This window comes from Piliocolobus tephrosceles, chromosome 13, assembly GCF_002776525.5.
Source record: "Piliocolobus tephrosceles isolate RC106 chromosome 13, ASM277652v3, whole genome shotgun sequence".
Taxonomy (NCBI): domain Eukaryota; kingdom Metazoa; phylum Chordata; class Mammalia; order Primates; family Cercopithecidae; genus Piliocolobus; species Piliocolobus tephrosceles.
Genome location: NC_045446.1, coordinates 66366071 through 66388643, shown reverse-complemented (window position 1 = coordinate 66388643; position 22573 = coordinate 66366071). Strand labels below are relative to the sequence as shown.

The 22573-nt window shown below is 51.3% G+C and overlaps 1 long non-coding RNA gene across 1 annotated transcript in view; it reads left to right on the top strand.

Moving 5' to 3' along the window:
• The window catches only part of LOC111540696, a 7217-nt gene extending 2753 nt beyond the window's left edge, over nt 1-4464 (top strand). Inside the window, exons 2-4 of the long non-coding RNA XR_002731057.1 lie at nt 1170-1263; nt 1560-3151; nt 4283-4464. This is a non-coding gene — a long non-coding RNA (uncharacterized LOC111540696). The remainder of the gene's footprint in view (nt 1-1169; nt 1264-1559; nt 3152-4282) is intronic.
• The last annotated feature ends 18109 nt before the right edge of the window (nt 4465-22573 follow it).

Here is a 22573-nt window from a genome sequence, read left to right as displayed (position 1 = left end):
CACAAAATGCCTGTCAGCCCAGAAACTTCTTAGGGAAGTGGTGGGATTCTCTGGTCCCTCTGCCAGCACTGGGACCCTTGGAGAGGACCTCACTGGACAGGGGAGTGGCAGGGCAGGAAGGGCTCCCGTAAGTGAGAAGGTGACTTTCCAACCAGAAGGGCTGTGGCTAAGAGGCCTGTGTGGAGCAAGTAGGCTCAAGAATGTCAGGGAGGCGAGGCACAGGGTGGCTCACGCCTGCAATCCCGGCACTTTGGGACGCCAAGGCGGGCAGATCACTTGAGGTCAGGAGTTCAAGACCAGCCTGGCCAATATGGCAAAACCCCATCTCTACTAAAACTACAAAATTAGCCAGGTGTGATGGCATGCCTGTAATCCCAGCTACTTGGGAGGCTGAAGCATGAGAATCGCTTGAACCTGGGAGGCAGAGATCGCGCTGCTGCACTCCAGCCAGCCTGGGTGACAGAGTAAGACCCTGCCTCAAAAAAAAAAAAAAAAGAAAGAAAAGAAAAAAAAAGAATGTCAGGTCACAGAGGCCAGAGTATGCAGGACCACCCTAGGGGAGCAGGGGGGCTGCATGTGCCTCTCCCCAGAGTTTACTGAAAGGAAACAGGTGTGTGTGTTGGGGGGTGGGCAGGGGGCTTGGGGTCAAGGAGAGGGGGTTGTCTGTCTGCCTGCTGAGCCAGGAGGTGGGATATTGGAACCATCAGGCCTGAAGACCACTCCTCCAGGCATCTCTGGGCTGCTGAGGGATCCCTGAGTAGATGATGTGATCTAATCATCTACTAGATGGGTTAGTAGGATGAAGGATGAAGGATCACTAGTCCAACATCCTTTCTGTTCTGTGCGCCCACTCACCTGCTCACTCACCGGATCATGTGTGGGACTAGCTGGCCCCCGCATACCAGGAGCCATACTCAGGCCCACCAGAGCAGTGGGTCTCTGAGTGTGGGCCCCACACCTCGCTCTTCTCTTTCTACTCTGGGAGGACCCAAGCCTCCACAGATGCAGGGCTATGATGGGTACCATGTGCTTGACAGCGCTGGAGAAGAAGCCTGGACCTGGCCAAGCAGGGGACCTTGGAGCAGAGGGGAAGGGGCAGGGAGACAGGGAGGAGGGGAGAGGGTGGTCTTCCTCCACACACACCCTTATTTATACTGTTCTTCCTGCAGGCAGCCCCGCACGGGGGCAAGGGGTGACACACAGAGAGAGAAGGGCCCACGGATTCCCAAGGTGCCCTGGATCCAGGGATGCAAAGAGAAGAGGGTAAGTGGGGTGGAATGGAAGGAGGGGAAAGAGCTGGGAGCTAAGGTGAGAGCAGGGTGGGGCCAGGGGAGAATGAAAACCCAGCCTGTTGGTGGTTTCTTCTTTTTTTTTAAGAGCCACAAGCTGAGATCAAAGGTGATATTTTTACAGCAACTGAAATAGAAAACCACTGGGCACACAGTGGGAGGTGAGCAGCCGGCACACAGGCCCCTTTATGCAGCCTATGGCCACAGCAGGCACGCTGCCCTCTGCCATGGGGTGTGGGGGACAGTGTGGTGCGGATCTTCCCAATTCAGGTTCAAAGAAGATGTGAAGGGGACGAGCCACAACCCTCGGTGCTGAGAGAGGAGAGAGCGAGCCATGAAGGATCACTAGTCCAACATCCTTTCTTTTCTGTGCGCCCACTCACCTGCTCACTCACTGGATCACGTGTGCAACTAGCTGGCCCCCGCATACCAGGAGCCATACTCAGGCCCACCAGAGCAGTGGGTCTCTGAGTGTGGGCCCCACACCAGCAGCATCAGCGTGACCTGGATCATGCTAGAAATGCACATTCTCAGGCCCCAACCCAGACTTACTGCTCCAGAAACTCTGGGGTGGGCCCAGCCCTCAGGGTTTTAACAAACTCTCCAGATGACTGTGCACACTCAGTTGGAGAATCACTGTGCTGCATGACTTCAGTTTCCACATTGCTGCTTTGGGGAAAATAACACGTGTCTCACAAGGTTGAGCCCAGTATTAGCTAACACATGTGCTAGATGCGCCACCTGTGCCAGGTATCCTTCTAATCCCTTTATAACACACCTAACTCCTCACCAACTCTGAGATAGGAACTAATATTATCTTCATTTATTTCCTGAGATGAGGAAATGCAGGCACAGAGAGGCACAGTAACTTGGCCAGGGTCACACAGCTAGTAGGCAACAGAGCTTTGGAATCTATGGTTTTTAAAACTCCCCGACAAAAAGCCTCCAGCGGTGAGTCTGGCTCCCAGAATGTGTTCTGGGCATGGTTGAGAATGTGATGATGGCAGTTAGCATTACCTCACCTGAACTTGCGATGATGATCCCTGTTTTGTAGATGTGAAATCTGCTGCCTTGTCAAGATCAGGGAGTGAGTCAGCTGCAGAAGCAGCCTGAGTGTCTGAAACCCATGTGGCCACAGGCCCTCACCATTCACAAAGCTTGGAGATCACAATATACCATTCTGGTCTTCTAGAAACATCCCAGCGTGTTGCAGGTGGAGTGTGGGCTCTGACAGACGTGGGCTGGAACCCTGGTTTTGGCCACTCAGGGGCTGTGTAACCTTGAGCAAATCATCTCCCCTCTCTGAGCCTCCGTTTCCTCCTGTCAAGGGCTTGGTGACAGTTCTCACTTTGTGGGGTTCCTGTGAGGGTTGGAGAAGATGACGTTTGTGCCCAGCCCAGAGCGTGCATGATTGGGTATCAGAAAGCAGCTTGTCCCTCTCTCTTCCCCCTTCCTGCTGCCACCTTGGTGGAAACATGGAAACACCAGCTTAGGACCCAGAAAAGTCCTGGGAGAAGAAGAACTAAGTTCCCAAGTGATGGAAATGCATTTGTCCTCCAGTTTGTCTGTCCTTTTCCAGAACTTGAAACAGCTGCCCTAGCTGGGGTTTGGGGGGTTAAACACTGGCACCTGCTGTGCCTAGTGCAAGTCAGGAGTGGGGTAACCTGTGAAGGGAGGGCAGGTGTCCTCTCTGAGCCATATCCACTGGCCAGACATCCTCAATCAGCCAAAGCATCTGAGCATCCGCCTGCTGCAAGACTGAGTCTGGCCCCGGCATCTGAAGCTCATTAGCGGCCTGCTCCCCAGGGGCTGACCCTGCTTGGCGAGAATTCTCCCAGACAGAGCCGCAGAGCAAAGACCAGGTGAGGTGTAGCCGTGAGGGGGTGGGGGGACGTATGGTCTCCCAGAGGCTCTGGGGGCCCCCAGAGAGCAGACGAGGCTGGAGAAACAGCCACAGACTCACTGGCTGTGCAAAGGGGCAGCTTCCTCTTTGGGCCTCAGTTCCCTGACATGTATATCCCTGGAGGAGGGGCAAGCAAGGCACTCACTGGAAGTCTTCCAGCCCTGACATTCAGGGATCCCAACCTGACCTCTAATTCCTGGCCTTGGAGGTCCAGCCCACTGTTGGTGGGAAGCGAGGGATGGGTGGCGGGAGCTGGGGATAATTCAGGGGTGGGAAGCCATGGATTCCTCAGGCCTAGAGATCAGGGGAAGACCAGAAAGTGACATCACGGCTCAGAACAGGAAGCTAGGTGCTCCCTCAGTGCCCATGAGTGACAGAGATTGTGGTGTGGGTCAGAGGCAAGAAAGTGGGTGCGAGCCGAGCCTGCCTTCCGAAGACGGGCCCGCCGGGCAGATGGGCCAGGATCCAGTTCTTCTCCCTCTCTGCACTCATGCCTCCACCCTGCTGTCCTGTTAGGGCACAGTTCACTTTCGCTGAGCAGTTTTTATTGTCCACTGCTTTTATGCCAGGCGCTGTGCCACGCACTGCACATGTATTGAAATAATTTAGCCCTTTCACTGGGCGGCAGGTCTCAGCCTGGAGTCCGGCCCTCACCTGGCAGCTTCTGACATTGACCTTTCTCCAGACACCTAGAGAGGTCTGACAGGCTGGCCCTAACCGTGTCACTCAAGATGATGCCTCCTCACAACACTTAGCACTGACACTGGGCACTCTGCCTTTCTACTGACAGGAATGCTCTTGTCCCCTCCTCAGTCTCCTTCCCTCCTGGGAGCCAGGGCTCTGGGGTCTGAGGAAAAGGGACAAGGAATGCTAGTCAAGAGGTGCTTCATGCAGACCTTGGTGAAGCCTGAAGAATGGTCTCCACCCATGCAGGGGGCTCTCTGTGGGGACTGGGACAGGCATGGGTCTCAGACAATCTCCCTGACCTTCCAGACAGCACTGGACCTACACACGGCCGCGGTGGGCTTCTCTGAACCTTGGCTTTTCTCAGGACCTCATGACTTGGTTGCTGCATTCTTTCTTTACACAGGTTAACATCATGAATAGGCCGGATGGCTGTTTCCTGAGCCAGGGAGCCCTGTGATTCATTTACCCCTCACAGGACAACATCACCGGCATTTCTAAGAAAGGCCCAGAGAGACGGGGGGATCTCACCAAATTCACACAGCCTGTCAGAGCTGAGACAATCCTGGATGCCCAGACCCTGCCTAATTAAACAGTTTATCCCTTTCAAATATGAAATGTTGATTATATAACCATAGAAGAATTATAACATACAGATAAGCAAAAGTCAAAACAAATACACTTTTCGTTTTTCAGAGAAACTTCCACTGCTCTTCCCCATCCCCCCCACCTCCCCAAACCACCCTCCCCGCAACCCCAGACATAATCAATATCTCTCCTCCATTTGCCAACAGCTACTCCCTAAGGAGTACGCCTTGACAGCAGATCCTGGAAGACAGCCTTAGACCGGATTCTGGAAAGGCCTGGAGTCTCTTCCGGAACCGCAGAGCTTCTGCCAAATGGAACTGTTTAAGTGCAGGATCTTGTAGAAAATACTCCCAGCCAGGAATCTAGAGACTGCGTCCAGCACTGTCTGGGCTGTGGATTGGCTGTGTGACCTTGGACCAGTCCCTGCTCCTTTCTGAGCCTTGGTGTCTTCAACTGTAAAATGAAGACTTAGACTTGATCAAGTGGCTTCCTTACAGCCTTTCTCAGACTGCCAGCTTCCCTTGGGCAAGAGCCATGCCTTCTCCTCTCTAGCAAACCATAGAATTTAGAATCAGAGGACAGGGTTCAACACAAAGTCCCTCACTCCCGGACTGTGTATGTGACCGTGGGCAGAGCACCACACTACTCTGACCCTCTGCTCCCCACGGAAAGACACAGACCAGAGTGCTCGCCCTGTGGTCTGCCACAGACCCTGCGAGTGGTGGATGTCGAAGACCTTTGGACAATAGAGCGAGGTGCTCCACTGGGCTATCAGCCTGCCCCCTGCCTGCCCAGTGCCTGGCTCCATCCTGGCTCTGGAGATCTGGGCCCAGGCTTGTCGATGGAGCCACCATCTGCCCGTAGTGCTTACAGAGCTCTAGAAACAGGAGTGGGGACCCTGTGCCCAGCCTGCCATATAAAGTGTCAGTAACGCTGCCCAGAGGCCTCGGGGCCCGTGACATCATGGACAGCAGTTTCCACGTTGGAGCTCACAGAGCTAAGTCCATTTGAAAAACTAGCACTGCCTTTTTTCTTCCTTTCTTTTTCCATTTTGGCTAAGGCATGGAAAGTGAAAGCTGCTGAATTACTGCAGGAAGAAGTAAAGGCTGGATTCTGAAAGTGGCTCTGGTTTCTGGGCCCTAAAATCAATGGTAGAACCTGGAAGCCTAGCCCCTGCTTCCTCATGCCCACCTTGCTCTTGCTCCAGGTTCCCCTGACAGGACCAAGGTCAAGGGAGACCATAGCCTGCCTCTAGCTCCCAGACGGACCTCATCTTGCCATCTAAAAAACAGGCATGATAGCTGTTCCCCTGATCATTGCTGGTAAGAATCAAATGCAACGATAGCCATCCCATCCATCCATCCATCCATCCATCCATCCATCCATCCATCCATCCATTCAGTGTTTACAAAACACCTTCTATATAGCAGGCACTATTCTAGGAGCTGGGGTAGAGCAGAAAGCAAAGCAGACAAAACCTCTGCCTGCATGGAGCTGCCGTGGTGGGGAAGACAATCACCAGGTAGAGAAGGAAAGAATGCAGGACGCACTATGAAGGAAACCACCATGGGTGGGGGTGGGGGGATAGAGAGTGCCAGTGGGGAGGCACAGGGTCTATTTGCAGTGATTTTTGCTTTTTAGGATTTGGGTTTTGTTTTTTTTTTCGAGACAGGATCTCTCTCCATCACCCAGGCTAGGGTGCAGTGCTGCGATCATGGCTCACAGCAGCCTCAACCTTCTGGGCTCAAGCAATCCTCCTATCTCGGCCTCCCAAAGTGCTGGAATTACAGGTATGAGCCTCTCCACCCAGCCTGTTGGCAGTTTTAAACAGGGTGGTCAGGGCAGGCCTCACTGAGAAGGGGGCCTTTGAGAGGATGCTGGAGAGGTGAGGAGGAAGCCCTGGGTCACCTGGGGGAAGGGTGTTCCCAGCCCTGGAAGAACGCTGGCTTTGTAGAAGCAAGGCACAGGGTAGAAATGTTCCCTCCATGTGTCTCCTGCTCCTCACAACCCTCGGCTCCATTCTGGGAACGGCATGCTCTGGTCTTTAAGGGCACAGTTACAGATGGTACGGTCACTTCTTACCCGGGAGAGGCCTTTGCCCACCCCCTCTTGCATGTCAGGCCCCAGAGTATGCTGAGGGTGCCAGAGAGAACTCAGACCTGTGGCCTCACCGTAGCAGGTGGGGCGTCAGGAGGCCCGGGCTCTAGCCTGGCTCTGCCATTGGCGATGTGACATTAATAAGGCACTGCCCCTCCCTGGGCCTCAGTTTCTCTGTTTTTAAAATGGGATAATCGGTGGTTGCCAGGGGTTGAGGGAAGGGGACAGGGGGACATAACTGCTACTAGGTATGTGGTTTCCTATGTGGTGATGACAATGTTCTGGGATTTGGTAGTAAGATGATTGCACAACTTTGTGAATATGCTAAAGTGAATTGTACACTTAAAAAACTTAAAGAAAAAGATGGTGGTTGGATAAGATGACCTGTAAAGGAAGGAACATTAATTTTTTGTGTGCCTACAACACTCCAGGGTCTGGATTCAGCACTTGCATATCTCATGACCTCTAGGGTTCCTTCCTGTTCTGACTTTCTGTGACCCACCATGGTGATATTCAATGTTGCAGTCACTCATCAAGCTCAGCCTAAGCTTAATTCAGGTCCACAGCTAGGCTGGGGAAGAGAAGGGAGTACAGTCCCTTCCTGAAGAGGCTCAATGTCTGTGGAAGAAATCAGAAGTATGAATTGTGCCCAAGAGGTTTTTTTGTTTTTTTAGGGCTAGCTCCTTCCTTTCCTTTCTTTGTATAGGAAAAAACAAAACAAAACAAAAATACCAGGGTGGGCCAGGCACGATGGCTCACGCTTGTAATCCCAGCACTTTGGGAGGCCAAGGCGGGCAGATCACCTGAGGTCAGGAGTTCAAGACCAGCCTGGGCGACATGGTGAAACCCTGTCTCTACTAAAAATACAAAAATTAGTCAGGCGTGGTGGTAGGCACCTGTAATCCCAGCTACTCGGGAGGCTGAGGCAGGAGAGTTGCTGCCTCTAGAGTTGCTGCACCCTAGGAACTAGGGTGGCAGAGGTGGCAGTGAGCCGAGATCATGCCAGTGTACTCTAGCCTGGGCAACAGAGCGAGACTCCATCTCAAAAAAAAAGAAAAAAGAAAAAGAAAAGCAAAAAGTTCCCAGGGTGGGCACACACCTCTGTGGCAGTGCATGGGGCCTGGGGGTTGGTTTATTCGTGTGTGCTTCAGGGCCTTTGGGCTGGGTGAGCAGGATGCAGCAGTGGACAAGCCAGACCCAGTCTGCCCTTAGGGAGTGAGACAGACTTTGAAACAATCAAGCACACAATTAAGAATTTATTTCATTATTGCGATCAGTGCCACAAAGGGAAAGCTCACAGTGTCATGAATAGCTTGAGAGAACACTGGCTCTGCTGGAGGAGCTTTGAGGGTGTTGTAGGAACGATGAAGGGGTATGGAGAGGTGTGGAGATGACACAGACAGGTATTCCAGATAATGTGGAGGCCCCAAGGGTCGGCTGAGGCCTGGCAGTGAAGGCAGAGGGCAGAGAGCCTAGAGGCTGCCCCAGAAACAAGCCAGGCCTGGCCAAGCAGGACCTTAGAAGTTAGGCCCATACATACCCATATACGCCTGTTGTCCCCTCACACTTTTACTTGTCCCAGATGAAACAGTAAACTATACAGCCACCCTACTTGCAGGCCACGTGAAGAGGTTTGTCCTAAGAACAACCCGCATTCCAGGAAGGCCTGGTCATTGCTGCCTGCATCCTGGCCTCTGGGCCTGCCGCTCTGCACGGCCAGCAGCAAGGGCCTGCCAGCCCGGCAGCCGCAGCGGTTACTTGAGCCAGATAATGGGCCTGCTTGGCAGCTCCTGGCCATCCGACCCTGCTGTCCTCTTCCCAGGCAGACCCTGCTCTCCCCTACGCCAGTTTCCCCTACTAGTATCTTGAGGTGAGAGCTTTTCCACCATGTCTCAGGCCAAGCATGGTTCTTGGCTCCAGGTTCGGTGAGCCGGCTTCCGGCCGTCCCCGCCCTCGGCTGCTCCCTGAGGACCTGTTCCAGGCCTCGGCCAGGCCAGGGCCTCACGCTCTTTCCACTCTTGTTTTTCATTTCTGCCTCTCTTGATTGTCCTCTGTGTGACCGTCCCTCTGCTGGGCCTCCCTGTACCTCACCCCCTCCTCTTTCTCGCTCTTCTCTAGGGTAACTTGGCATTATAGAAAAGCATGTGCTTCAGGACAGATGGAACTGGGTTCAAATCCCAGCCCTGTCACCTGCTGGCTGGGTGAGCCTGGGCAAATGTGTCCTCCCATCTGACTCAGGCTCCTGTCATGTGGAATGGGAATGAACCTCATAACTCCTGTTTCTCTGGGTGGTTGGAAGCTGAGATGAAGTCCACAAAGTGCCTTCTGGCAAACAGGAGGTGCCCAACAAACAGGCTTCCTCTTACCTTCCTCAGGCACTATCTTCTCCTTGACCTGCACATCTCACTCACTCACACACAAAACAAGAAACAGAAGCCCCCAGCTGGCCCCTAACTACCTCCCGGCCCTGGACTTGACATCACCAACAGCATCCCTGCAGCATGCTCACGGCCACCCCGCCACGGGGGTGAGGGAGGCTCATACCTGGAGGGCCTGACTATACTATGAGGCTCTCCAGGTGTCTTCTGAGCTGTGACTCAGGTGCCAGAGTCTTGTTTTTTCACCACATGCAGGACAGGAGAGGCAACCTGTCAACACCACCCCTGGCCTGCAGGCTCCTCACTGTGTCCCCACGTCACATCCCTGCACTTTCCAGCCTCCAGCTCTCACCAGTGCCCCTGACCCCATCTGGAATACCCTTCTTCTCCCCGCTGTCCCCCGCCCCCAAGCCTAGGCCTCACACCAGCTCTGGGGCTTAGACATGACAGAGGAGGAAACTGAGGCTCAGGGACATTCTGATGTTTGTGTTTTTTATGAGAATGTGTTCTGTGTGATATATTGTGTCACTTCTTAAAAGGCAAAATGAAACAGGTTGTCTGGGTTACAGTGGATCTGGAATGGAAACAAAGGTCTGCAGGACTCCAAATTTCTCATTCATCCTCTTCCCTCTGCCACACCCCTTACATGGTGTTGACTACACGGACCCTACTGTAACTTACTTCCTAGATGTCACTTAACAAGCAATTGTGTCAATAAACCCATACATCTATGGCCATTGACTTTTATTTTTCTTTAAAGAAGCAGGGTCTTGTTCTGTTGCCCAGGCTGGATGCAATGGCACGATCACCGCTCGCTGCAATGTCAATCTCCTGGGCTCAAGTGATCCTCCTGCCTCAGTCTCCCTAGTGGCCGGAACCACAGGTGCACACCACCACGTTCAGCTAATTTTCTTTTTTAAAATTTTGTAGAGACAGGGGTCTCATTATGTTGCCCAGGCTGGTTTCAGACCCCCTAATCTCAAGCAATCTTCTCATCTTGGCCTCCCAAATTGCTGGGATTACTGTGTGATGTATTGTGACCATGCCTAGCCTGGTCAATTGATTATTGACAAGAGTGCCAAGACATCTAGTGGAGAAATAATAGGTGTTTGGGTTTTTTTTTTTTTTTTTTTTTTTTTTTAACAAGTGATGCTGTTCCAGCTAAAACTAGAAAATCCTTACGAGAGAACATAGATGTAAATCCTTGTGACGTTGAAGTAGACAATGGCTTTTTCTACATGGTGCCAAAAGTACAAGCAACTGAATGAAAAAATAGAGAAATTGAACATCATCAAAATTAAAAATGTTGTGTTTCAAAGGATATTATCAAGAAAGTGAACAACCCACAGAATGGGAGGAAATACTTGCACATGAAATAACTTAATTTTTAAGTGGGCAAAATATTTGAACAGGAATTTCTCCAAAGAAGATATACAAATAGCCAATAAGCACTTAAAAAGATACTCCACACCATTAGTCACTGGGGAAATGCAAATCAAAACCACCATGTGATATGCCATTCACACTTACCAGGATGGTTATAATAAAAAATACCAAATTAACAAGTGTTGTCAAGAACGTGCAAAAATTGGAACTCTCATAATGTAAAATAGGACAGCCACAGCTGGGCACAGTGGCTCATGCCTGTAATCCCAGCACTTTGGGAGGCTGAGGCAGGTGGATCACGAAAGGTCAGGGGTTCGAGACCAGCCTGGCCAACATGGTGAAACCCCCGTCTCTACTAAAAATACAACAAATTGGGCCAGGTGCAGTGGCTCATACCTGTAATCCCAGCACTTTGGGAGGCCAAGGTAGGCAGATCACGTGAGATCAGGGGTTTGAGACCAGTCTGGCCAACATGGTGAAACCCAGTCTCTACTAAAAATACAAAAAAATTTAGCTGGGCGTAGTGGCAGGTGCCTGTAATCCCAGCTACTCGGGAGGCTGAGGTAGGAGAATTGCTCAAACCCGGGAGTTGGATGTTGCAGTGAGTCGAGATTGCACCATTGCACTCCAGTCTGGGCAACAGAGTGAGACTCTGTCTCAAAACAAAAACAAAAAACAAAACAAAAAACAAAAAAATTTAGCCAGGCATTGTAGAGGCACCTGTAATCCCAACTACTTGGGAGGCTGAGGCAGGAGAATCGCTTGAACCCAGGAGGCAGAAGTTGCAGTGAGCCGAGATTGTGCCATTGCAGCCTGGGCAACAAGAGTGAAACTCCATCTCAAAAAAAAAAATATATATATATAGCCACTACAGAGAACAGCTTGACAGTTCCCTTAAAGTCATATAGTTACCATATGATCCAGCGGTTCCATCCCTAGGTACATATACAAGAGAGCTGAAAGCATGTATTTCATACAAACACTTGGCACGTGCATGTTCATAGAAGCATTATTTGTAATAGCCAAAAAGTAGAAACAACCCAAATGTCCCTCAACTGATGAACAAGTCAACAAAATGTGGTATATCCATACAATAAAATATTAACCAACCATAAGAGGAAATGAAGGAGTTTGATGCATGCTACAACATAGATAAACGTGAAAATGAACTTGAACTGTCCAGAATAGGAAAATCCATAGAGACAAAAAGAATTAGCAGTTTCTAGGGGCTGGAGTGGTGGGTGGAATGAAAAATGACTGCTAATGGGTATGGGATTGATTTTTGGGGTGATGGATGAAAATGTTCTGAAATTAGAAAGTAGTGATGGTTGTGCAACTTTGTAAATATACTAAAAACCACTGAACGATACGCTGTAACAGGGTGAATGTGTGGTATAGAAGTTGTATCTCAAATATTTTTCCTTTCCAACTTATAGGTTCAAGCGGTACATGTACAGGTTTGTTACATGGGTAAATTGCATGTTATGGGAGTTTGGTGTATAGATAATTTTGTCACCCAGGTAATCAGCGTAATATTAGTCCTTACCCTCCTTCCCCAATCCACCTTCAGATAGGCCCCCATGTCTATTGTTCTCTTCGTGTCCATGTGTACTCAATGTTTAGCTCCCACCTAAAAGTGAGAACGTGCAGTATTTAGTTTCCTGTTTCTGCATTAATTCACGTAGGATTATGGCCTCCAGTTCCATCCATGTTGCTGCAAAGGCCATGATCTCATTTTTTATAGCTGCATAGTATTCCATGGTGTATATGTACCACATTTCCTTTATCCAGTCCACTGTTGATGAGCATCTAGATTGATTCCGTATCTTTGCTATTGTGAATAGGGCTGCAATAAACATACGTGTGCCTGTGTCTTTATGGTAGAATAATTTATATTCATCTGGGTATGTAACCAATAATGGGATTGCTGGGTCAAATGGTAGTTCTATTTAAGTTTTTTGAGACATCTCTAGACTGCTTTCCACAGTGGCTGAACTAGTTCACATTCTCACCAGGGGTGCATACACATACTCTTTTCTCCACAACCTCACCAACATCTATTGTTTTTGACTTTTTAATAATAGCCATTCTGACTGGTATGAGACGGTATCTTATTGTGGTTTTGTTTTGCATTTCTCTAATGATTAGTGATGTTGAACATTTTTCGTTCCTTTTTGGCCACATGTATGTCTTCTTTTAAGAAGCGTCTGTTCATGTCTTTTGCTCATTTTTTTAACTTAAAAATTGTTTTAATTATTACTTTTTAAAAATTGAGATGAGGTCTCACCACGTTGCCCAGGCTGATCTCAAACTCCTCAGCTCAAGTGATATCTCCTACCTTGGCCTCTCAAAGTGCTGGGATTAGAGGCATAAGCCACCATACCCAGCCTTTTGCTCATTTTTAAATGGAGTTGTTTTTTGCTTGTTGATCTGTTTGAGTTTCTTATAGCTTCTGGACATTAGACCTTTGTCAGATGCATAGTTTGCAAATATCAGGATTTTTTTTAAAGGTACTTGTGTGGATCTGGAGAGAATGTTGCAGAACACTGAGCCCAATGTTCTCCCTCTCCTGCTTCAACACACCTCCATGCTAAAGATGGGGAAACTATAGCCCAGAGAGGGGAAGGATCACACAGCCTGTCTGAGACAGAGCAGGGTCTAGAACCTGTTGCCTATTGCCACCCCGCTGTTCCCTGACTAGACTGTTAAGTCTTAGAGAACAGGAACCTTTATTAATTTTGTACTCCCTGTAACAACAGCATAGGACTCAACACATTGCAGTGGAAATAGGATTGCTCTAATTGCCAGAGAGTAGATAGAGACCCTATTCTGATGATCCTAAGGAAACATGGATTCACTGGCCCCAAAATTAGGAAGGACAGGCTCGGGGACTCAAATGGCACCCCATCTCCACCCCACTACCTGTTTCTTCTTTTCCTTCTTCATTGTCCTTGTCTTCCTCATATGGCAGGGAATACAGGGTAGGAAGCTCTGGGGATCACGCCTTTGGAACTTGCATTCCAAGGTGGGGCTGACTCCTTTCTTCCAGAACCCATTCATACATCACAGGGAAATAGCTCTATTTGGTCCAGTTGGGTCATATACTCTTCCTGGACCAATTATGTGGCTAGGAAGATAGAATTCTCCACAAGGCCAGGCCTTCTATCAGGGGACTGGGTTCTGTGCCTGAGAACCCCAGCAGAACTTCATAAAGTTGGGGGATGGCAGGGAGGGGTGTTGTTATCATTAGAAGTGAAAGAGAGGTTGGGCAGGCAAAAACTCAGCTGCCCCCTCCCCTAAGCACTCAGGCCATTGTGGGAATGATCCGTTAGCCAGAGGAAAAGGCAGTCATGGTGTTTGGATGCAGAGTGGCCTGGGGTTCAAGACCCAGCTTCTTCACTTTCTGGCTGTGTGCAGGTGTGCAAGGGACCTCCCAGAGCCTCATTTTTCCAGACTTCAAAGTGAAAACAATAATCCCAGCCTATAGAGTTGTAGATATTTGAGATAAGGGCAATGCAGTGATATCCCAGAGCCTAGTGCATAGTAGGGGTTGTGCTCAGGTTGGTCATTGTCATTGTTATTGATGCTTTGGGTGGGTCGATGTTTAGCTTCAAGTCAGAACCTGGGGATTCTGCGAAAATGCTTCAGACAGTGGGAGCTTGTCTAGGCCCAGACCCCTGCACCAGGGTTAAGGGGAATGGCAGTGAGAGAGATGACTCCTCCCAGGTAAGGATTATAGAATATGTCCTATCTGTGTGGCATGAGAGGTGACTTGACCCCTAGGAGTCCTGAACTCAGGGTCAGCCCAGCACTGCCCCAACCTTCTGGTTGACCTTGGCCTGGTGACCTGCCATCTCTGAGCTCGATGATCCCTGAACCAGTGACAGCTCTGCATGCCTGCTCAGGATTCCTGCTCATCTAAGGCTGCTAGAAAGTCAACAGTGTCACCTCCCACACTCCCTGTTTTTTTAAAAGGGATGGAGCAGCTCTTACCACAGAGTTGAGCATCTGCCCTTCTCAAGGCCCTGTGCTGGGCTTGAGGACTCAGGTGACTGTGACCCAGCCTGTCCTCAAGGGCCTGCAGACTGGCTAGGTGAATCAACATGGCGCCCTGAACAAGGATAGCTCAGGCACTGACTCCCTGTGTGACCTTGGGCAAGTCACCGCCTCCCCCTGGAGCTCTCGTTTTCCCATCTGTAAGAGAAGGGGTTAAACGTGAGGATGAGAGCCTACAGCCCCAAAGAGGTGGATGGAGAGCCCACCCCCATACCTCAGCCTCGGCTTGGAGTCTAGTGACATCATCCACAATCCTCTCCCGTTTCCCTGACAATGGCCGAGGCTCCCCAGTGGCCCAGACTGTCTGGATTTCCTTGCATATAACTATAGCTCGTCCACATTTTCACAATTAAATTGTCAGTTTGGGTTAAGTGTTGTCTGCTGATGGCTGTCAACCTCTCTCTGGCTCTCCTCACTCTTCACCCAGAGCAGGTAAGTGAGAACGTCCTGCCTGTCCCTCCGTGCCATGGAAAGGGACTAGGATGTGAGTGACAGGCAGGAGAACTGGGTTCCAGGGTAGCTCTGCCATGCACTTGCTGTGTGATCTTGGGTAAGTCACTTGCCCTCTCTGGGCCTAGGTCTCCCCATCTTAACAACAGAGCTAATCACCTCTGCCCAGCCTCCCTCTCAAGCCAGTGGCGAGGCTCAAAGGAGCCCACCCATAACTGTGGCAGGGCTTAGAAAACTGGAAACCTCAGCTTGAGGTCTGGGATGGTTAATAAAATGAGCAAGCGGACCTTGAGAGGGACTTCTCTGAATCCCCACCAGACAGACAGGTAAGTCAGTTCCCCTCTGGTCTGCCCAGCATCCTTCTGGCTACAGATCTAGCCCAGGTCTTCTCCCTCTCAGGTCTGTTCCTAGATTGAAAAGGACAGAAAAAGTGCTCTTCCCAACAGGGCTTGGCACTGAAGATGCAGAGCAGAGGCGCTAGACCAGATGACCAAGGGCCCTGCTTCCCACCACAGGTGTGCCCATGCAGGTGGCTCAGCTGCTGCCTCAGTGGCCAGGCTGTCCCTCCCATCCACTAGCCCAAGTCATTCCTGCTGCTACCCCAACTTTCCCCTCATAGGCTTCCAGGAGCTCCATCTCCCCTCACCTCCCCATCCAATCCCAGACCTGCCCCAGACTTGAATCCCAAACCTGACCTTACCCCTTCCCTCTTCAGACCTCCTCCATGTCTCCCTTGGCAAAGCCCAAGCTCCCTAGCCCAGCACTGAAGGCCCCCCATGGCATGGGCCTGGCTTCCTCTCCCATTATTCTCCCTCCTGTTGGTCTTCCTGCCACCAGCACCGAACCACCCACTTACCCTTCTCTGAGAGCAAACTTCTCCTTCTTGTCTTTGCTTACACTGTTCCCCTGCTGGGAACGCCCTCCCGCTTCCCCAGTCACCTGACAATTCCTCTCCCACCTGCACATTATTTATATAGACATGAATGCTAAGTACAGATGAGCTCCCCATCTGGAACTGTTTATGTACCTGGCAGAAAAGGAACTAACCTTTATCAAGGACCGATTACGTGCTGAGCATTTTACATACATCATCTCCCCTTTAAGCCCCACAGCAACCCAGGCAGTAAATTTCACTCCTCCTATTTTTCGGGTGAAAAAACTGAGGATCAGAGACATGAAGTGTCTTTTCCTAGGCCAAACAGAGGTTGCTTTTGAGTTGCAACCCCGAACTGTGTGATGCAGAGCCCATGCTTGTTTTAGGGCCACGTGGAAGCACCTCCCTTAGGGTGATATCTGTGTCCGGGGACATAGATATAAAATACTGTACATATATAAAATAACAAGTACTTAAAAATACTTGTTATTAAGTGAGGTTGTGCTGCTTTGTGATGCTAGGGACCATTGTGATGTGCCTAAGGCTATCCTATATAGGAGGGGACCCCAGGAGGACAGCCAGGACCCCTGGGGGAATCACAGGATCTGCTCTAGACGGAGGAGGATCTTCTCCAAGACAGAGCCATTCATAATGGAAGACACCATCCTGAAGGGAGTGAGCTCCCATCCTTGGGGGTATGCAAGCAGAGGCTGGATAACATTCATGCATTCATTTGGCAACTTTGTAGGAATTACTGTCCAGCCCTGGTGCAGTACTGGGGACACAGCAGCGGATGACAGAGCCATCACTGACCACATGCTGCCCCCAGATCAGCAGAGGCATTACAGGGCTCTGGTGGCCAGAACCTTCGGGTTATGAGAGGTGGGGGCCCAACTATAAGATTCTAAGATTCTGAAATGACATTAGACAAATAATTGCTTTTTTTTTTTTTTTTTTTAGCTTTTTCACTCTTTAAGCCTGGCTGCTGCTTGTCTCTATTGCTACATAATAAACCTTGTCAAGATTTAGTAGCTTAAAGCCATAGTGGACTCTCCTGCTTCTGTGGGCTGGCCCAGCAGCTCTGCTGACCTTGTGGCGCTGGCTCGCGCGGCTGCATGTGACTGATGGGCCAGCCGATACAGCAAAGGCCTCTCTGCCCCAGCCTGGGCTTCTGACCTTGCAGCTGGGCTGGGCCCCAACAGGATGAAGGCAGAAACTGCAAGGCCCCAAGTCCTGGGCAGCAGAATACAGGCCACATCTACTAGTCAAGCAAGTCATGAGGTCAGCCTAGGGGGAGGGGTGGGGACAGAGCCTTCACCTTTGCATGGAGTCACACTCCAAAGGGTCTTTATGTTCTGGGATGGGAGGAATTGGTGCTACTAAAAAGCTGCCTCACTGGCCTGCTCAGAAAGGCTTCAGAACCAGTGAGAAATAACTGCATGGCTTATGCCTGGATGTCAGGAGACCTGATTTCTGTCTCCTGCACCACTAGCCAAGTGATGTACGACCCTTCTGTCAGCATCAGTTTCTACATGTGTACAGTGGGGGCACTGAGCATGGTAGGTCTCTGGCCCTGTGTGTGTGTGTGTGATGGGGTGAAACTCAGACAATGCCTCCCCTCTTCTCCCAGGTGCAGAGACGCTGACTTGTACACATATCAGAGAAGCAGAAGCCCAACTGTAGAAGAAACTGCCATCCTGACACAAATGCCCCTTTGGCCCACTGCCTCCTATGCCTCCTCTTCTGGTGACAGGCACTGCACCCGGCCATGCCCAGAGCCCCTTTCCCATGGCAATAACAGATGTGCATCAAAGGGAGAGCGCAGGACTCAAACAAAGCCAATCAGCCGCCTTCCCTGGGACCGATTCAGAAGCCCTAGGAGACAGAGGTCTCATTTGACTGGAATTTCTAACTGGGGCTGTTAGTGGCTGCATCCCAATGGGGAGAAATGAGGCCCAGGTGAGTTCAAAGACAGCAGGAAGAAGCAGAAGTGAGTTTGAGACAGCACAGCGTCTCCAGGGGCCCAGGGCCCCAGCACCAGCCCAGAGCTCTCCTGAGTGCAGTAGGGCCACGAGTTACCCCAGTTTCTCCTGCGGGAACCAGTCAGTTTCTCTGGTGTTGAAGCTGGTTGGGGTTGGGTGTCTTCTCTCCTGGAGCTGCAAGAGGCCTGAGAAACACAAACATTGTCTCCTGAGCAGCCACCACCATGATTAAACAACTGAGAGTTGAAAGCAGCCTTTCAGACGTGACGCCCTCAGTAGACATGACGGGTGGCATTTTGTTACGTGCACCCAGGAAAGACACCTCCTGTCTCTCTGTGGTGCCCCAGGCCTGCTCCCTGAGCCCTGTAAAATAACAACACCTCCCCTGAGGTAACTGAGGGGGAGGAGGAGGACATACCCTACCCTGGGTAGTGGGCAGAGGTTCCAGCAGCCCACAGACCCAGGGTTTGCAGCCAGGCCCACTCACTGACAGAGAGATCTTGCATGAATTACCTGACAGACCTGGCCCAGTGTGCTCATCTGCAGAGCAATGCCTGTCTCATGCATAGGCACAGAAACTGCCTGGCACACAGTAGGTGCTTGTTCAATCAATACAATTTCTTCCAATGTTATTTCTCAGTAAAATTGAGAAGGAGTGGTTTCGTGGCTTTCCTAAGGATCCCAGATGCTGATGATGATGAAACTAAGGATCCCAGAGGCTGAGTGACTTCCCTGGAGTCCCTCGGTGGGTTAAGTGGAGGAGGTGAGTCTGACAGCCAGGCCCAGGTGCTCTGATGACAGGCCTGCTACTATTTGGTCCCCTCACCCCACCCTTGCCTGGAAGATCTGGCCTCACAGGGCGCTCTAGAAACAGCTGGGCTGGGCTGCTCTGCTGAGACCCCCCTGTTCATGTGTCTTCTCAGAAAGGCCTTTCTAAAAGCACCCTGGTGGTGGAAGCAGGGCCCTTTAGTCTCATTGTAACCAGTGAGAAATGGGAAATGGTGATGACGGCCTCTGCCCTGCCCTGCCCTCCCTCAAGATGTGTCCAGAACCAGGATGAGGGATCTCAAAAAATGGTTCTGGCCAGGCACAGTGCCTCACGCCTGCAATCCCAGCACTTTGGGAGGTCAAGGTGGGTGGACCACTTGAGGTCAGGAGTTCGAGACCAGCCCGGCCAACATGGTGAAACCCGTCTCTACTAAAAATACAAAAATTAATTGGGTGTGATGGTGGGCGCCTGTAGTCCCAGCTACTTGGAAGGCTGAGACACAAGAATCGCTTGAACCCAAAAGGCCGAGGTTGCAGTGAGGCGAGACGGCGCCATTGCACTCCAGCCTGGGCAACAACAGTGAAACTCTGTCTCAGGAAAAAAAAAAAAAAAGATTCTGGGAAGCCAGCATCTGCCAGGCGGCCTGGGGTCGGGAGAGGGAGAGTACCTGTGGGCTTCCTTCATCCACATTCATGGCTCATCCTATGGCACAGGTTGGCTTGGTGGTGAGAAGAGCATGGCCTAGGGAGTGCTGGTTCCAGGCTAGAAGGAGTCATCTATGGAGCAGGTCCAAATCCAACCAGGAGCCTGGGATCCATGAGTCCAGCCCATGCCAGCTGCCCCCAGCCAACCTGCAGACATGGGAGGGAGAGGCGTGTGCTTGTGGATGATGCCACAGAGACTCTGTACACAGCAAAAGCAGAGCAAAACACTGTCACTCTTTTTTTTTTTTTTTTTTTTTTTTTTTTTTTTTTGAGATGGAATCTTGCTCTGTCACCCAGGTTAGAGTGCAGTGGTACCATCTTGGCTCACTGCAACCTCTGCTACCCAGGTTCAAGTGATTCTCCTACCTCAGCCTCCCAAGTAGCTGGGATTACAGGTGCCTGCCACCACACCTGGCTAATTTTTGTATTTTTAGCAGAGATGGGGTTTCACCATGTTGTCCAGGCTGGTCTTGAACTCCTGACCTCAAGTGATCCACCCACCTCGGCCTCTCAAAGTGCTGGGATTACAGGCGTGAGCCACTGCACCTAGCTGTCACTCTCTTTTGATTCCCTTGGTGAAGCGACAGCAGTGAGCTGAGCAGGGCCCCGCCACATCCCCCTTTCACACACCGCAAAGTCATTGCCCAGGGTGGGTGATCTTGACCCTTCTCCTTACTAGCTGGTTTCGGCTTTCTCTGGACCAGCCTTTGTTGCTGTGGGAGGCATAAAGTGCTGAGGTCCGAGTATGGGTAGTGGGCTTAGGGAAGACAGAGAAGGCTTCTGGGGGACATCTGGGGTTGTGGTCACACAGCATCCTTGGGTCAGGAGCCCCAACATGTGCGGGTTCTAGAGCTGAAAAGGCCCTTAGAGGTTCAACCCTTCACTTATAGATGGGCGACTGGGGCTCAGACAAAGCAAAATAACTACCTGACTCACACAGCAAACTAGTAACGGGGCTCAGGACTGCAACCAGTTCTCCTGCACCCCCATCCAGCGCCCCTGGAAACAGGTGACTGCCCCCCACCATCTCCACCAAGGCTTTGGCCTAAGGGAAGGAAGCTGAGGTGGGCAGAGGGGTCACTAGAGGTCAGCATGGCCAACGGAACTGTGTCCGCCCTCACCTCCATGTCCTTTCAGCCTGGGTGCCTCCCTGGGCAGGGCTGGTGCAGGGATGGGGGTGGGGGGAAAGGGGTGTGCCCCTGGCCAATGGCAGTCAGGCAGGGGCTGAGAAGCCAGCTGACAGGAAGCCCCCAGCATGTCTGGGCGATCAGATCACCAGAATCGCCTGGGCTGATTGAGAAGAAAAATATATTCACACCCACGTCCACAGTGGCAGCAGCCAGGGGCTTGGGGCCTCATCCCCTCTGAAGAGGAGTCTGCAGCCCAGGTGGCTAGCACAGGCCAGATACACAGTGGCCCTTGAGGAGGACTGGACAGAGGGGAGTAGAAGGGACCGCAAGGGGGAAGGTCAGTTGGTTCTAAAGATGAAAACAAAATTCTTCTCAAGTACTGCCTATTATACAAATGGGGAGACTTGGGTGCAGGGAGGGGCAGACCCTCACCCCAAGTCTCCTTTGATTTTCAATGCAAGCTTTTGGCATCACTTTCTCATAGCCCTTCCCCCTACTCCCACCCCCAAGCAGGTTTCCAGCCCTAGCTGATGATGCCTGGGTCCTGATCCAAAGGACACAGCTGAGTAGCTGGCAGGGGGCAGGAGGGGGCAGGGCTGAGCTTCAGGAGTATGGGATGTTCTCCTGGTTTCCTTCAACTCCCCACAAGACAATGAAAAGTCACTATCCTTCCCCCATGTGTTCACTGGGAGCCACCAGCCATAGTGAACTCTGAGCCAGAGAGATCTGGGTTCAAATATCAGCTCCCTTTTGAGCCTCAGCTTCCACATCTGTGAAATGGGAATACTAATCCTGATCTTGGAGAAGTAGACGATTCCATGGGATTGTATTATTCCCATTTTATGGGTGCGAAAACTAAGTCTCGGGGAATTTAAGCAACTTGCTCAAGATTACACAGCTAAAAATAAAATTGGGCAAAATCTGTATTGGAATCCAAGTTTACATGACTCTAAATTGCTTCCGTTTCTACTCTAGCTGGGAGCCAGAGGATTTCTGGCAGGAGAACTGCTGGAAATGTTTGGAGGCAACTGACTGAGCCTCTTAAATGAGCAGAGGGGTGCGCATCCCAAACAGACAGAGGCCACCTGGAATGGCTCTGACTGAAGTGGCCAGGGGGCCTGAGGCAGGGGAGCTAAGGACACTCTTGGGCCCCCGGAGGCCTCTGCCCTCTGCCGCTTTGGTGGAATAGCCCCCCTATTCCTCCCTTCCGCAATGCCCCAAGCCCCACTGTCTTTCCACTGCTTTTTTGATCAGATTGCCCCAGTGTTCTGGCATAAGAGATGGGGGTGTCCCAGTGTGTGTTCCAAAGGATATTCCTGTGATTGTGTGCAGGAGTACATGTTTGGCATTGTACACTTGGGAGCTGTGTGTGCATGGAAGCCAGTGCATGTTTGCACATCAACTGTGTGGGCGCAGGCGGTCTGTGTGCAGCCTCCCCTTCATGACATGTGTGCGGCCATTTCACACCTCTGTGCTATTGTGTGTGAGGGCAGATGATGTGTCCCTGTATCTCCCGAGTGTGTTTGTAACCATTTGTGGGGTGATAGGCCCCCGGCTGTGTGTGAGGACTGGCTGTGTGGGAATGCTGGTATGGCTGGGAGGCTGCTGTGGGCACTGTAGGCCCAGATGTTTGTGTTGTATGTGGAGGTACCTGTGGCTGGGTGTGGGGCAGCCTAGGAGTGCCATTTCATCTGCAGCTGCAAAGAATGGGGAAAAGAATGTCAGGCATTTTGGGGGAACTGAGACAAGCTCCATGTCCTCGCTAAGTCTCCATTTCCCTTTCTGCTAATGAACCAGTTATCCTTGAGGACTCCTGGGATTGAGGTCCCTAGAAGAAGGGGGAGACACAGATGAACCCACAGCACCCCATAGGCAGTTAGAAATAGTAGTGGTGGTGTAGGGTAAGCAGCTGGTCTGCTCGGGGGAGGCCAAGTGATGGGGAGAAGTGGTCCCAGAAGCACCACACGCCTGGGCTACACAGCGCAGCAGGCGCCTCTCTAGGCTCCTTTAGCTTCTGAAACCCAGTCCTCCTCTGCTCCGCCTCCCCTGTGTCCAGAACACTCCCCAGCAGTCACCCCAGCGGCTGGGACACCGCCCAGCTCCACACTTAAGGCTTTGTAGCGCGGAGTCCGGAGTCCTCGTGTCTCTTTCTCCTGCAGGATCGTTGATTCCTTTCCCACAACTGGAACCAGAGGCCAAAAGAGACCGTCCCCCGAAGGACCTGGACTAGGACATGAAGGCAGGTGTCGAGACCTCAGACGTTTATAGTAACCACGCTGCGCG